Source organism: Peromyscus eremicus, chromosome 10 (genome assembly GCF_949786415.1).
Source record: "Peromyscus eremicus chromosome 10, PerEre_H2_v1, whole genome shotgun sequence".
Classification (NCBI taxonomy): Eukaryota; Metazoa; Chordata; class Mammalia; order Rodentia; family Cricetidae; genus Peromyscus; species Peromyscus eremicus.
The window spans coordinates 38,829,551-38,846,529 of NC_081426.1; the positions used below are offsets into that span (position 1 = coordinate 38,829,551).

The 16,979-nt window shown below is 43.5% G+C and overlaps 1 protein-coding gene across 4 annotated transcripts in view; it reads right to left on the reverse strand.

The window, feature by feature from the left end:
• Ldb2 (LIM domain binding 2) overlaps nt 1-16,979 on the reverse strand; it is a 347,302-nt gene that overhangs the window by 245,518 nt on the left and 84,805 nt on the right. The window lies entirely within an intron of this gene.

Consider the following 16,979-nt stretch of genomic DNA (forward strand, 5'->3'; position numbering starts at 1 on the left):
CCAGGAGATCTAATGCCCTCTTCTGCTATCCACATGCAACAGGCATGCATGCAGTACATATAAACGCATACAGGCAAAGCATTCGAATACATAAAAATAACCCCAAAATAAGTAGAAAAAATTCACAGCAATGGACACATACCAGTTGTGTCAGTTCAGCACACTTCTAGCAACATGTAGTTGCTAGTGTAAACTTATTTTAGTGTACATAAACATGATGTGTTTGGTTTTTCCTTTGAATGGGCCTCATCTCACCAACTTTCTCCTCAATCATGGGTTAAATAAGTCTTTTACTTGTGATTATTTCACATTATATGATTAGTTATTTTGCCTTTGACAAAACTTATCCATTGACAGTGTCTGCAGTGACCCCGGAAGAGCATCAGGAAGCAGGATGATTGGGGTGTTGTGGGGTGCCAGGAAGTCATGGATGCAAGAGACTGGACATTCAGGGTTGGATATCTAGATCAATGCATGCTTAGCACACGCAGGCTCTGGGTTCCATCTCTAGTAACGTGCACACACACACACACACACACACACACACACACACACACACGAACAGGGATGGAAAGGTGGGGAGACAGAATTCACATTTCTGAAACCCAAATCTAATCATGTCATTTGTCCTTCCCATGGAAGTTGTCCCCAAACTTTGCGTGTGTAGGTTGAATAAGGCCTGTCCCAGACCATTTCTTGCCGAAGCATTTATACATCCCAGATACACTCCCTCCCTTGCTTTAAGGACCTACTCCAGCTCTCTCTTCTTCCCTGTGTCTGGTTTAAGTGAATATCCACCCTGTGGTCTCCTGAAAGGCTCTTGAACATTACTTTTCTCCCCTTGTGTTGCGACCACTTCTTAATAGTTTGTAGCCTACGTTCCACTGCCCTTGGTGAGGGCAGGACTATCATTGCCTTTGATTTATTTACTATGTATCCATTCCCAGCTGCAAGAAGAAAGGATGGCACAAATACTATAGGGAAGCTCAAAACTATTGCCCATGTAAATAAAACTGGAAGTATATGAAGCCATCTCCATCAGCAAAGGGGAGCACATTCAGAGTCTAAGAACCACGGAGAAAGGCAACTGTACTGCCTTAAGAATAATCACTGCAGGACAGGTCCCTAAGTTACCAGCCTCTCCAAGAATGGACTCAGTATCCTCAGGTTTCCTTCAACAAACTACATAGACCTAGTCAAAGCCATTTTCCAACACTCATCCTATGAAGTTGAATTATAAAATTGTATCGGTCCATTTAGAACTGAAGAGGGTTCCATAGATATAGGTTCCGCATTTCAGAGGTAGGAAAGCAAAGTATGTTTTGAACCCCACCTGCCTAGCCACACCTGGAGAGAAGGCAATTAATGCTGAAAAACTGTTTCAAGACCAGAGGCAAATTCAGGATGCTCCCCTAATGCTTGCCCCACCTCTAACCTCAATCCCATTTAAAAGCTCCCAATGGAGGTCTAGGATCCTGTATCAGGCCTCTTGATTCCCGAAAGGCAGCCTGACTTTCTGCTCTCTCTTTCCAAAGTGCTCACTGCAGAGGCTGTGGTTTCCATTTGTGAACATCATCGGCTTCATGGTGGCACACGGGTGAATTAGTTGGATGGTGTTGACGGAAGAGGTCAGAGTCTCAGCAAGCATTAAGGATGGTACCTCCACTGCCCCCACCCACCACCACCACCAAGGGCCCATCTCTGCAGTGAGCACAAGCCTCCCAGCCTGGACTCCTCTTTGTGAAGAAAGTGGGCTGAAGGCAAGGGTGCCAAGGCTCCCTCCTTCCTGTTCTTTTCTGACAAAACCGGATAGCCTTTACACACAGCAGCAGCCGGGCCTATATGCCTGCCTTTCTATTGTTCAGTGCTGTTTCCTGTACCTCATGAAAATGAATGAAACTTGTTAACAGAATCTCAGGGGGAAAAAAAAAAAGACAGAAAAGCCTGGCTGGAGTCAGGACGTGGGTTTGATTCTTCCGGAGTGTGGTGGGATCGCAGAATGGGTGTGGCTACAAGTGGCCTGAGGGGTGCCACAGATAAAGCTGGGCACAAGCCCCTGCGAAGAGTGTCTTCCTGTTGCCATAAAATGTTCACTTTTCAGGAAACAAGTTAGATCTGTTTAAGGAGATATGCTCAGGTACTATGAAGGTGCCAAAAACAAACACAAACATTGAAGCACTAAAATACAGTCCAGGCTTACAAAGGGGTATACGCTGAGCCGGATGTGTTAAATAATCCTTTGTGGTTTTGTTTTGTGTTGTTCACTGAGAACTGGAGGTGGCAGTGCAGGGTTCCGTTCTCATGTGAAAAACAAGGAGACATTTGGACAGGTTATGTGACTTCCCCAAGGTCTTAGGACAACATAGTGGCAGCAATAGAATTCACGTCCAGCTCAAATGTCAGAGCCCCAACTCTTACCAGACTGGATACATTTATTTGGAAATAAGTTGCAAGGATTTGCGTTTCTATTATCTTCCCTCCCCATGATACTCTGAAGAAACCAATTAGCTTACAAACCCAAGGACGTTTCCCCAAGCCACACAGCCAGGAAATGATTGGCAGGTTTGAAGAAAAGTGAACCCGGGACCCACTGCCAGTTCTGAGGCAGTGTTTGACATCAACACTGGGGTTTGTGCAATGTGCTCCAAATGCAGCCACCAGCTCCTGACCAACCAGAACCCCAATCTCTCTGTCAAGAGTCCTGCTGAGGCTTAGTTAAAGCACAGTGGACATCTTCATCCAGGACACAAGTCCTCATCACTGGCTCTAGAAACAAACCACTGTTTAGAGCAAAGACTTCAGAAAGCTGTGGTCCTGGGGACAATGTCTGAAGCCCACACTAAGGACTGTTAGACTGTGTCAGCCATAGTTTGGGTTGATCATGCTTTGGGCTGATGTTATTTGCTTCGTATTGACTCATAAATCACTAACCCTAATTGGCTGTGTTCATTCACCATTTGCTCATATCTTAGTCCGTTTTCAGCTTGAGATCCCCTAGACCTAGATGCCAAGCTTTTGACTCAAATTACCCGATTCATCAGTTTCTTCAGATCCAGGTAGGTAAATATGGTAACTGCTGATGTCTTTAGGAGGCGTTGACTTTCCAAGATAGCTGTAATTTTATAAAACCCTCTTCAAGAGTGTTTCTTGGGGGAGTGGGGAAGAACAAGTGTAAATGTACATTATTCCAGAAAAATGAGAGGCTACCGCAAATGGTAGCTTCTGGGAGGGAAGAGTGGATTTTCTTTAGGAGTGGAGCCCCTGGTTGGTTAAGCCACATTCCAGTGGAAGGCTACACACCCAAGGATATATGGAAAGCACAGATTGGGCTTCAGAAAAATAAAATTAAAATGAAGACACAAAATTGGATGGATAGGGAGGAGGGGGTGGGTCTGGGAGGAGTTGGGAGAAGAGTGAAGATGATCAAAATCCATTGTGTGAAATTCTCAAAGAATCAATTATTTTTAAAATCAGAAAATAAAACAAAACAAAGGACAAAAGAGGCAGAGTTCAACTTATCCAGGGGGATTTAACCACAGAATAGAATTCAGTTTTCAGTTCAATTCAGTGGGGCCAGTAAGATGGCTCAGTGGGGTAAAAGCACTTGCCACAGAAGTGTGAGGACCTGAGTTCGAATCCCCAGACCCCACAGAAAAGCCCCACAGTGCAAATACTTGTAGCCCCAGTGTTTCTACGGTGGCATGGGAGGTAGAGACAGAAAAGCCTCTTGCCACCCCCATGCCCACTAGCCTGGTACAGGCAATAGAAAACAATAAATAAAGCCTGTTTCAAACAAGAGGGAAGTCTAGGCCCTCTCTCTGAAAGGTTGTCTGCTGGTTTCCGGATAGGCATGCATCCTTATTTGCACAGAGGAATGTGCACATGCGCACACACACACACAGAGAGAGAGAGAGAGAGAGAGAGAGAGAGAGAGAGAGAGAGAGAGAGAGAGAGAGGAAAAAAATAAAAACTAAGCACTCATTTTGTTAGGTGTCTGAACCAACCAAGTTGCTGACATCGGTGTTGAAGGAAATGTATGGACTTTAGCTTTACAAGCAACCAATAATTTCTCGACAGCGGATCACGAGAAGAAGACAACTGAACAAGGGCTGAGCTGGAGGAAGGCAGAGTCGGGCTATCATTCTGTGCTCTCTCTTAGTCCTGCTCAGCCTCATTCATCTCGGTTTCCTTGTCTGTGAAAATGGAAATAACCCCACACATCCTGAGAAAGACTGAATTCAGCCCAGTATCAAGCCCAGGGGAACTGCTCTAATGTTGCTCTTTGCTGCTGCTATGGTTTAGAGATGGTGTCTCTAAAGAGTGTGTGTTAGAAAGCTGATCCTGATTCTGTGTGTGTGATGATGATAAGTATTGTGAGCCCTGAAAGGGTTGGGGCAGGGGCATGGTCCTCAGGTCATAGTGAGCATGGCTTTGGATGGAATCTGTTATACTATTGTGAAACTCTCTTCTGATTCTGGCTGTCTTGATGTATGATCTCTCTGTCTGTCTGTCTGTCTGTCTGTCTGTCTCTCTCTCTCTCTCTCTCTCCATGTTCTCCTGCCATCTTCCATAGCACAGCCGGGTGTCCTCACTGGAGCTAGCATCGTACTTTGTGGACTTTTAACCCTTTTAACTATAAGCTAAAGAAAGCTATTTTCTCATGTTACTCAGTCTCAGGTAGTTAGTACAGTTATAGAGAAGGGGCTACTACATTTGCTGCTTGTTTTTAGACTTCTTGCAAAACAGTATATAATATGTAGGATATACTTTTATTCTGAGCTACATGCCAAATAGGCTGAGTTTTAAGAAAACAAACAAACAAACAAACAGAATCCATGGGCTTCTCCCTTTAAGAACTACTGTTGAAGGTATGAGAGTCAGATTCCTGAAGAGGAATTGATTATATTATTCAATTGTGTATTCTTAGAATATGATTACTGATTGAGTTTTGAAGATGGTTTGCTAACTGGGCAATTCAAATGTGTAAATTAAGAATATATGGAGATATAAATTTTCTACAATGAGATTTTATATAACATATATGTGTATATATGTGTGAGTGTGTGTATATATATGCATGTGTGTATGTATGTATGTATGTATGTAAGCATACACATATACAGAAAGCAAAGATGGAACAAAGACAAACAGACAGAAGCAGACATTGGTAAAGCACTCTTCCAAGAGGTAAACAAAATGCAAAATGACAAGTGACATTAAGCCTCTGAAGCTGCCCTATGTACCCACTGTTGACACAGAGTCAGGAGTGACTATTGTGTTTGGTTCACACAATACAGGTAGTGGTTTGTGATCAATGAGGGTACAGTCTCCATGCAGAAAGGACAACTGTACCCCAAAACTAAAACTTCATGCCTACACTTTCCTTACAGAAGACACGGCCTGCTGTGGATAGCTATGGGGTACAATAGGGATTAGTGAGGCCTGCGGTGCATGAAGTTTTCGGTAGGGAGGACATCTTCCTCTTACCTCCAGGCGGTGGTTGGAGAACAGAATCTGGAATTGTCTGGATTTGCCCATTTACTGTTTTTGGTTTGTTTGTTTTTTATATTAATTAGAAGCTATAAAACTAAGCACCTGTCAGCTAAGGACACACAGAAAAGGGCCCCACAGACTGGGCAGTACTCTGGCTTAGGCAACCAGTGTGTCCTCTCACAGTGCTGGAGGCTGATGTCCAAGCAGAGCACCAGCACTGTCACTGCTAGTGTGGCTCTCTTCCTGTGTCCCCCGCAGTGCCACCTGTGTGTTCATTACCAGAAAGGGGCGCAGAAAGTGAAAGAGAGATAGAGACACAGAGAGCCACACTATTGCCTTCATTTAACCCTAATTATCCCCCAAAGGACAATTATCATCACATTAGGGCTAGGACACCACTGTATTGATGGGTGCGGTCCAGTTCATCAACACTCGAGGCTAATATTTTTTTAATGCAGGTAGAACAATAAAATTCATCTATCTGTCAGCAATCGTGTACGTTGGCCAGAGTCCTTAGCTTGGAGTCATGATTTTTGCTCACCAGCTTTACTACATCTTCACACGCGCGCGCACACACACACACACACACACACACACACACACACACACACACTGAAAACTTTATCAAATGCTTATGAAGAGTTCAGCTTTCCCTGGAGGGAGTGGGTAGAGAACAATATTCAGACTCCTGACCTTGATGGGAGTAAAGGAAAGATTCAGGTCATGGAAAGAGCTGAGATAGGAGATAGTCTGTTTGGGACGTGGAGGTTTGAAACGTGTGATCAATTGGATGCAAGCTGATTCAAGAGGCAATTGGGAGCCACTCTCAGTGTGAAGGATACCAGGGTGGCAATCGCTGCGAGGAAAAATGATTCCTCCAGCTGTTTGTGGAAACATACAGCGGGGAAAGCCAGCAGAGGGAACAGGAAGGTACTCAGTTGCCAGCCTGTGTTCTGGGGACTGTGCCAGGGAGGGAATTGTTCTGTGATTTCGCATTTGCTGGTTTGTGGTGTGAGAGCTTTTGGCCCTCAGCACTCAGGCACCCAGCCCCTCTTCTTTGTCTGACAACTTGCCATGACGCTGTCATGAAGTCTCATGGCCCCCAGGAAGCTGTCAGGATGGTTATTATTGTTATCATTACATTTACCAACCCCGTACTCTGTGATAGGTTTCATAGGGAGATGGCTTGTGAAATTGCCAAGTGCGATGGAAGTGGTACTCTCCTCTTCATTTTCCAGGACTCCAAACTAAGCCACCGTGAAGAAACGGAACTTTCCCAGCATCTCCAAGGTGCCAGTTGACCCAAAGGTGACTTCAGCCCACATCTGTTTTGTCTTGGCTCCTGACTACTCTACATACGGATCTCTACTGTCCCTCCCGTCCTGGGCTCATCAGAGCGATGCAATAATGTACCCACTGAGAACCTTGCAATGACCTGATCATTTGTCCCTTCCTCTCCTTGAGACTGTGATCTCCTTGAGGACAATGATCAGAGTGCCTTCATCTTTATCCTCGCCATGTGCCCAGCTCAGAGGCACATGAATAGCAAATAAATGTCCATTGGGCTGGATTGAGTTCTATGTAGCACGAACAGCTTGCTGGACCTGGACAGTGAGGAAGCTCCGCTCTTTAATGGGCAGCCAGTGGCAGAGAAGCTGCCATGGTGATCTTGTCTCTACATGGTGTCAGTGTTATCTGTGAAATCTCCATGGTGAAATTCTCTCAATTGTGGCTCAAAAATATTTGGGAGCAAATACATCTGTATTCAACATGTACAGACTTGTATTTTGTGTGTCTATTCCCTAAACAAAACTGTACAAAACAACCTTCACAGTATACACATTTTCTTCAGTATTGTTAGTAATCTCTTTTTGAGGTGCATTTGGAAAGATATGCCTAGGTTATATGCAAATACTATGACACAGTATACAAGGGATGTGAGCATCCTCTCATTCTGGTATCTATGAGGAGGGCATAGAACCAATCACCTTCAGGTACTAAAGGGAAAAACTCCTTCTGTGGGAACTCATTAGGACTCAGGAGAGATACCCCATGAGTCTTGAATCTGTACCTTCAGTCCTCAAGACCTCAGAACACTTTGGAAACCCACGAGTAAACTTTGGAAGTGTTTGATGCTATACGGGCATCTATCACACAGAGCTTGGGAGCCTGGACTCTGCGGACAGACAGACAGACAGGCTGAGCTGCCTTCCCAGTGCCTCCTTGTGTTCCGACTGTGCTGCTAAGTGAAGGCTACTTCCCCTCCCCATGCTCTCATCTGTAAAATTGTGTCAATGTTAGACCTTTCTTGTGGCATTTCTGTGCATGTTCACTAAAGGAATGAAAAGTGTTAGTAAAATACTGTGCAGAAGTTAGCTATTGCTAACTTTTTTCTTTTTGCATTACTGAAGGCTGAAATTTATGAGTATTTTTATATTTCAGGTTTCATTGCTGGCAAAAACCATGGATAGCGCTTTTACAATATTATTTTAGGGCCTGGATCAGGTCCATCCTGGAACTAGATTGACAAGTCCCTCTGACCTGTGGTTGTAGCAGCATTTTTTAAAGTCCTTACTCCTGGAATATAAGCCTAACATGTGTGTATAATTTCCTTACCCCATCAAAAGAATGGGCTGTAAATTCCTGCCTTGTGTATTTTGCAAGGTTGAAGTAGAATGTGATCTTTCACTGAAAATGTAAACAGTTATGGTGTTATAATTATCATTATTATAGCCACATATAGAATATTTTAAGAGCCATATGGTTTTAATTAATCATAGGTAATAACTGAAGTCATCCTTCCAACCAGGAGTAATGCTAGATGCTAAAAATAGCCTAAAGCCCGGGATAGAATACAGTGAGACATGCTCTGATCTCTGTGTCCTATAGAGCTGCCCCTTGGGCCCAGGAAGCCTGCCTTCACTCACTCTTTCTTTCCTCTGTACCTCCCTTTCTTCTTACTTCAGTGGCAGCCTTGCCTGGTGATACAGTTCCCCGAGGAATAGTAGCTATCGGCAAATCAGGAATGATTATGGGCTGCTTATAGCTAATGAACTACTTCATTTGCTACACCACCGAAAACTCCAACCAGACTTTGCTGTGATTCTCGGGCCCAAGTGAGCTGGACAGAGAAACAAGCTGCCGCCACCCCCACCCCAACACTGATAGTCTGTAAATCTTGTGTGTGGAGGACTGTGGTGGCTAAGGGACCTGTCATCACCATCCTTTTCCCTGTGCCTTGTCTTGATTTCCTTGTTTTCTCCCAGCTAGCTATCCACCTATCTGTCACATATGGTGTAGGAGAAACAGCTGGAGACTTCTAAACACTAAATCCCTAGAGCAGTGGCTCTCAACCTATGGGTCGAGACCCCTTTGGGAATTACAGGACCTTTTCACAGAGTTCGCCTAAGACCATCAGAAAACACACATTTACGTTATGATTCATAAAACAGCAAAATTACAGTTATGCAGTAACATTGAAAATAATTTTATGGTTGGGGGGGTCCTCATATCATGAGGGACAGTGTTAATTGGGTCGCAGCATTAAGAAGGTTAAGAATCATTGCCTTAAAGACTGCATGGAAAACGTATCTCTTGTCAAGGGGAATCCTTTCTGTCTGAATTTAAAAATTTAAATTCACATACAAAAGATGAAGTTAGTCTGTTTACAAAGCATCTTACCATCTCATTCTGTCAGAGGACTCTCGGCTGAAGACAAGCAAGCACGGGAACATTTATTCACACACACACACACACACACACACACACACACACACACACACACATATACTTTTAAACAATCGGTGTGCTGCTGTATGGAATCGTTAAAAAGTCATTAAAAAGAGGCAAAAAAGGAGAGAAAAATAGAAAAAGACAGAAAAATCAGAAAAGCTGACAAACTACAGTTGGAGGCATTTCTTGTTTTGGAAAATTCTGGAATCATTAATTACAGCAAAATGCCAGCCACGATTCCTCTTGTCTCTGGATCTCAAATGTGACTCTAGGCGGCACTCCCCAAGAGAGTGACAGATAGGATTTTATTCGTTTCAGCAGAACACAGCTGCTGTTGAGTGAAGACCTCTGTAAGAGTTTGAGGAAAGGAAGCTAGCATAGACCTCTGGAGATGAAAACGGCCTTGGGCAGATTTTATTAAGGACCCGAGTGAAGCCTGGGGCCCCCAGTGGAGAGCAGCCACCTCCTCCTAGGCAGAACAAAAAGGAGGTAATTATAAACCCTTTTATCTTCCACCACCCCCTTTTTAACTTTCTTTTTATTTATTCTTTGTGTCTTTCACGTCATGCATCTTGATCCCTATTCATTACCCATCCCTTTGCATCCACCCTCTGCCCTTGTAACCTCCTTTCCCCACACCAAAATAAAATAAAATAAAATAAAATTTAAGAGAAAAAAAAAGAAAATTCAATCTCATCGTGGAAGCTGTAATGTGACACAGTGTGTCCTGGGCTCAATCCTTTTATCTATATATCTTTACTTGCAAGTGTTCATGGCAAAGAGTCATTGGTCTGGTTCGAGGCCTCTCGTTTCTGCTGCACTATGGATGCTGGACCCTCACTGGAGCTCCTCTTGGAGATCCTGGTGTTGCCCTGTGTTGTGGGGATCTTGCAGCTTTGGGTCTACAAGACTGCTTGCCCCTTGCCCTTAAGATTTTTTAACTGCTATTGAAAACGGGTTTTGTGGGAGGGATGAAACAGGTTTTGTGGGAAGGATGTAAGACAATGTTTGTACTAAAAGCAAAGGTTCCTGAAGTCCGAAGAAACAAAGGTTTTCAACATGATGTGGCTTACTGGGGAGGCTAGGAGGAAGAAGAAAACCTGGACACATGCTGCAGCACGGACACACTGGGCGAGCCTGGGGCGTGGGGACTGTCTACTCATTCACTAGCCACTCTGCCCCACAACCGTACGAGCGTCCATATCTGCCTGCTGTGCGCCTTGTGCTGTAGTCTGGAGCAGGTCCTAATGGCACCTACAGCCAGCTGTCTGCTTCTCAGGTGGACCACTGTGTCCCTCATAAGGGGGACACAAAAGGGGTTTGCCACTTGGATAAGGTTGTCCACCTAAAGAGATAGTGTTGGAAAGATCTTGCATTTTAAGGCCCTGGACCAAGTTGTCAACAGAAGAACAGAGGCCTTCAATATATGTGTACATTTATTTCTAAGTGAGGCTTCCTCACATACCTTCTCCGTCCTTCCCTACCTCCTTACCTGGGCTGAAAGTCTAAGCTCACTGAGATCCTAGGCCACAGCAGTACTACAAATGGGAGGAACCCTAAGTATCCTGTGGAGGAAAATCATCCAGTGTTCAGGAAGAAACAGGCTGACCAAGCCTTGCATGGCAGAAATGGACACTATAATAGGCCATGTCATTACAACAACTCGTTCTAACACATGAGTTTCTCATAGATGAACGTAGCTTGAAACTAAACAAAAGCAAGCCCAGGATATCTGTCTAACACACACACACACACACACACACACACACACACACACACACACACACTCCACTGCTCAACAGGTTCAGGAATAAAGACATCTGTCTAACACACACACAGACACACAGACACATAGACACAGACACACATGCACACATAAGCTCCACGGCTCAGCAGGTCCAGGAAGGGATTGCGTACTGACCTGGAAAGGGACGGAAAGCTTTCTCAGAGGCAAAGATGAGTGAAATGGAGAGGGGGCATGGTTGGCACAGTGACTCCTGGCTTCAGGGCTTCACTCCCCATTTGAAGTGCCTTCAACTGTCCTCCACTTCAGTGAGTGGATCTCTCCCCTGCCCTGGGATTTGCACAGATTCTTTGAGCAAACCACTTTAACCAGGGTCACGGCTGCCAGGCTCGGTGGCTGCATGTCCTCTACCTAAGCCATGGTGGTTTTTGACTTCTTGAAATGATCTTAAACCTCTGATGGCCTGTACCCCAAATAAATAAATAAATAAATAAATAAATAAATAAATAAATAAATAAATAAATAAAAGACTATATGGGAAAGGCTGATAAACTGGTATTGATTTTCACAGATCACCCTTGTCAAAAGGATTTACTGATGTGTCGATGTGTGTTGTCAAGAGGATCATAGCAGGATGGCTTGAAGGATTTATAAGAAATCTACAGGCTTTAATACACTTGGCGGTAAATAACTAACAAGTACTGCCCGTATTGATTCTTGTCATGTGGTCAATGCAATCTTTAGCCCACTAATTGTCAGTATTGACAAACAGTTCATGATCTAAATGAGCTGCTGGACATCCGTTAGGCGTGGAGCGCTGGCAGAGCTGTTCTCCCTGCTGTTCTCAGTCTGTAGCTTATGGGGCAGCCTTGTAGGAAAGATGCAGAGAGGAGCCCAGCCCGGGGCACTTCACTCTTGCTTGCTGTCAACTGCTACCGTGATGAAGAGAGAGGGCACTGTGCAAGCCAGCACCTAGCTCCAGGACACACTGACTGGAATCTCCTACAGAGAAGCTGACCACAAATGTCTCTTCCTAGAAGAGACCTCCCAAGTCACAGCACCCCAGGGGGTGCTACAACTCAGGCTCTCCAATCACTCCTTATATTAACAAGTCCCCCCTTATCCATCATGAGTGGATACATTTGTCCATTTACCTACTATGGGATGGCTAAAGCTCTGTTTTCCAACTGTACATGTATTGCTTAAAGTTGGGGAAAAGATAAGTTGAGCGGTTATGCATCATATTTGACAGGATGATAAACATTGACATGGATGAATGACTTAGTGGTAGAGTGTTTGCCTAGTGTGAAAGAGGTTCTGGGCTTGATCCTCAGCACAGGAAAAGGGGGTGGGCAGAGAGGGGAAGAGACAGAGATAATAAAGCTTTGCATACATTCTAGGAACCTTACAATAGAAGGTCCAAGCAGCTCATGAACGCTACTGCCTTCCCCAAACAAGAGTTGAATTGAGGCTCAAATTCCGGTCCCATCACTTTTAGAAGTGAGAGCCCACCCTGCCTGTTCCCATCAACTCATTCTTAGTACAAAAAGAACCTGTTACTGCACGGATTTGGTGAAAGGACTTAGCAAATTCACCATGGCACGTGCATCTGTTATAAGAAAGTCACAGTCTTCCAGAATTTGTCAGTTCCTTTTTCCTCCCTTCAGTCTGCAAACATTTACTGAGCACTAACCAGGAGGCAAGTGTGGTCCATGATTATGTTTCATGGTTGATCCACATCCAACCACCAAGGAAAGTGCCTCACCACAGCTGTCCAGTTAATGTTTTTGAAAAGATTGATTGGGGTTCTCTCCACCCAGTGGACCACCCTTTAGATCAACCCACTGTATTGTTTAATAGAACATCCAAATATTGTTATTGGCTCTTCTATTAGTCTCAGTGGAGTACTCATTAAATCTGAAATAAATCTTTAGATAAAGGGTGTGTGCCAGAACAGGTTTTATACAATGATCATTCAAAATCTGTTATAATCTGGAATTATGTCACATTTGGCTACCCTCTATTCTTGCATAAATGCTTATTGTCTCTCCTCCTAAGCATTCTGGATGAATTTAGCAGAATAACTGAGTTCTTATCACAGTAGGGACATATCAACCTGTTAGCCGTGTCTAATGTTTCCATAAAGCCTTCTGTTCTCAGCTGGGGAGGGAAACTATAAAAATCAGTTTCTAAATGTGGCTAGGAAGAATAAAGGAGAGCACGCATGCGTTCACTTATCTTTGAAAACATCTTAAAATTGGAAGCCACACTATAGAGACACAAAGATGATGTCACCCTCTTAGTTAATAAAATTAAGCGAGGTTCTCCACGGGCTTCTGGAAACCGCTCTAAATATCTTTAGGAATTACTTTCCTCCTGAGGCCTGCCCCATCACACCTCCATCTTTTTCTTGCTAACAGAGAACTTTGGAATTACTACAAGCCACCTTAAGCTCTGTCCTCTGGATGAAGGCTTCCAGTCCCATCTTTTATAACTTCTCACCATCTTTTTTGATAATTGAGGTTTAGCAGGTTGACATCAGCAAAGCACCTAGCCTGGGTATCTAGAGACTGTGACTGACATTCCGTTGTCAGAGATGTGGCTTCTCTCGAAAGTGACACTCTGTCTGATCTTACAAATGCCTCCAATGTTCAATTATCACCAGCCATTTGGGTGAGTGACAAGATATCAAGGGGAAATTCTTTCCAGATCACTTCCTTTCCTCTCCGTTCTTTTCTCTCTTAACACAGGAAAGACTGCATTATCTTTACCATGGTAGTTAGCTAGCTTTTTAACACAGGATTGCTTGGTTTGTTCCCCCAAAGTCCGTCAGATCTTCCACCTTCTAGGGAAGTCCTTTCTTCTTTGATGCAGTGTTTAATCACTTTGGAGGTGGGAGTGCATGATCATGTGCGTGCGTGCGTGCGTGTGTGTGTGTGTGTGTGTGTGTGTGTGTGTGTGTGTATACATACTGCATCCTGTGTGTTTTTTCAGGAGTTAGCCAAGTTTATTTTTGTTGTGAAACAGAATATCTTTTTGTTTGTTTGTTTTTGTTTTTGTTTTTCAAGACAGGGTTTCTCTGTGTAGTTTTGGTGCCTGTCCTGGATCTCGCTCTGTAGACCAGATTGGCCTTCAACTTGTGGAGATCCACCTGGCTCTGCTTCCTGAGTACTGGGATTAAAGGCATGCGCTACCGCCACCCGGCTGAAAAAGAATATCATACTGGGACCTGGCACTCACTGATTCAGCTAGTCTGGATGACTAGTAAACTCTATGGATGCTCCTGTTTCTGCTCCCTAGTGATGGGCTTACAAGCATATGCTGCCAGGTCCAGCCTATATGTGTGTGCTGGGGTTCAAACTCAGGTCCTCGTGCTTATATAGCAGGCACTTGGCCTCAACAACTGAGCTGTCTCTGTAGACCCAGAGTTTAATCTCTTGCACAACTACAGCACTAACCTTCAAGAAGAAAACAAGAGTAAAACTTGACATTGGAATCAATAGCTGTGATAGATAATTAGATAACAGTAAATACAAATACTGTATAAATAGATTTCTGTTTCAATTAAAGAAGTAACAACTGTTCTGAAGACTAGCTTAGGAAAATAAGTTTATTGCAAGCTAGGTTTGGAAAGATTAATTAAAGAGAACAAGAGGATAAAAATAGTGTATCCCATTATTATGAAAATGTAGTACCATAATTGTGTTTACCAGAAGCTTTCTTTCAAATATTGTGCCAACATTTCTTCATTAATCTTGATAACTTTGCAAGAAAGTAAAGGAGCAAAAATGATTGTTTAAATATCATCAATGGGCCCTCTTAAGGAAAATCTGTCTCCAAGATTGAAGGTGCATTCCAATAATGAACTGGTCCTGGGTTAATTGTATTAAAAAGAAACACAATACATGGTCTTAAGATTTTCAATGTGAGTCAAGAATTTTGTATGAGAGCTGCACATGGTAGTACCTGCCTTTAATCCCAGTACTCAGGAAGTAGAGGCAGGCAGATCTCTGAGTTCAAGGCCAGCCTGGTCTACAGAGTGAATTCCAGGAAGCCAGGGCTGCCAGGGAAATCAAAACCAAAAAACAAACAAACAACAACAACAACAAAATGTTTTTTCTCTGATCCTCAATCAATAAAATCTCAGTATAAAAGGAAATGGTGAAGTATAGAACATGGGGAATGTTTTTAATGACAGGCATTTCTGATGCATGTGTGTATCTCAGTTTACTTATGTGTATGATAGAAATGCATGTAGCAATTAAGATGCAGGGTGACTGTAAGGATTAAACCAGTTATATCTAGAAAGAGGCTTAGAAGAGAGCCCAGTGCACAGAGAACACTCAGTAAATGATTCCCAAGATGATGATGGTTACCATCAAGACACACTGTGATAAAAGTAAGCTTCCTTCCCATTTCCTCTAGAATCTCAACACTCAAAGGAAGGAGGGGCCTTTCAAGCATGCTTCAAACACCTGCACAGAGGTCCTTTAAATCACCCAACACCTACAAAAGACTACTCTGAACTCATCGTGAACATAGCACTCTACATTGACCCAGAACCTGTTATTTCCAAAGGATGGTTATGTGTGCTATCCTCAGCAAGCTTTCTCACCACCTTGTGAGGCCTAGAACTTAAAGTGAGCAGAATCATTGAGATGATGCAGCAGGTACAGGCACGTATTGTCAATCCTGATGACTTGAATTCAATCCCCAGAGTCCCATGGCAAGGGAAAACTGACTCCAGCAAGTTGTCCTCTGACCTTGACAAATATCCTGTAAGACGCACACACACACACACACACACACTGAATAAATAAATAAATACATGTAAAAACATGAAGTTGTCAAGTTGAGTAATTGAGAGAATGGAAGGCCAAACAGAATAAGTGATATACTTAATTTAAGGTCATTGGCAAGTTAGAGACCAAGAAAAATTCAATTTCTTTTTGTTTTCAATGGATTTCTATGTACACTTTTTTTGGCTTGTGCTATTTTATTTTATTATTCCATTGTCTACCCACATTGATTTCATCTTCCCAAGACCACCTTGATTTTCCTTCGGAAACATTACTTGCTATGTAGAAGGTGCCCGGGGAGTGGGAGGGTCTACCAAGTCACTTTGGAAGAGGGAACTTGTGGGCTACCCTTTCAGCTCTTTCCTGTCTCTGGGTGGCCTACACTGATGGACTAATCTTGACTCGGAGACTCAGAGAGCAACTCTTTCTTTAATCACTTTGAATCTTAACTAGCAAGAACCAGCTTGGGAGAAAGAGTGGCTTCCATCCAGTGTCTGCATTCCAATGAGATGGGGCAGGGTGTCATTTCTCAGCTAACAGCTCCCCTTCTAATTCCCTCCAGTCCTCAACTTCCCTGCCTGTTCCCACACACCTCCTGGAGCCCTCCAACTGGCTTAACTTGCATGGTCTTTTCAGCTCTGCAGAAGCCCAAGCTGACGCAGCACTGCTGTGAGTTCTTCCTTAGTTTTCAATATAATCAGGGTGGAAACAAAGCAAAGCAAAACCAGTAAGCGCTTATTAATTTTTGTAAAGATAGAATGAAATGCTACCATCCAGAGTTCAAGTGATATGATGAGCATGAGATAAAATATGGGCACTCCTTGGATCCTGAAAAATGAGCACAGTTGCAACCTATCTCTTCAAAACTCACAGACTCTAGTGCTAACGTGAAGATCCAAGGCTTTCTCCAAAACCAAAAGCAAATTAATTTGAGGAGGTAATGCTCAATTAATGGAAGAGAATTTGAAGAACTATCCTCTATATATTTCAGTCACTTAAATAGGTTATTCAGCCTGTGTTCATATCAGCCCCGACAATTCTCCCAGAGCAGGAGAGCATGCACTTTAATAAGCGCCTGTAGTTTTGCAAAACACAGTAGCATTTTCACTGCAGTCACGAGGTTTATTATCAGAATGGCTGTGTAAAATCCTCCCGGGTATAGAAGAGGATGTTCCAGCTGAGAGTTAAGACCACCGCGCTGGTCAGTCTCC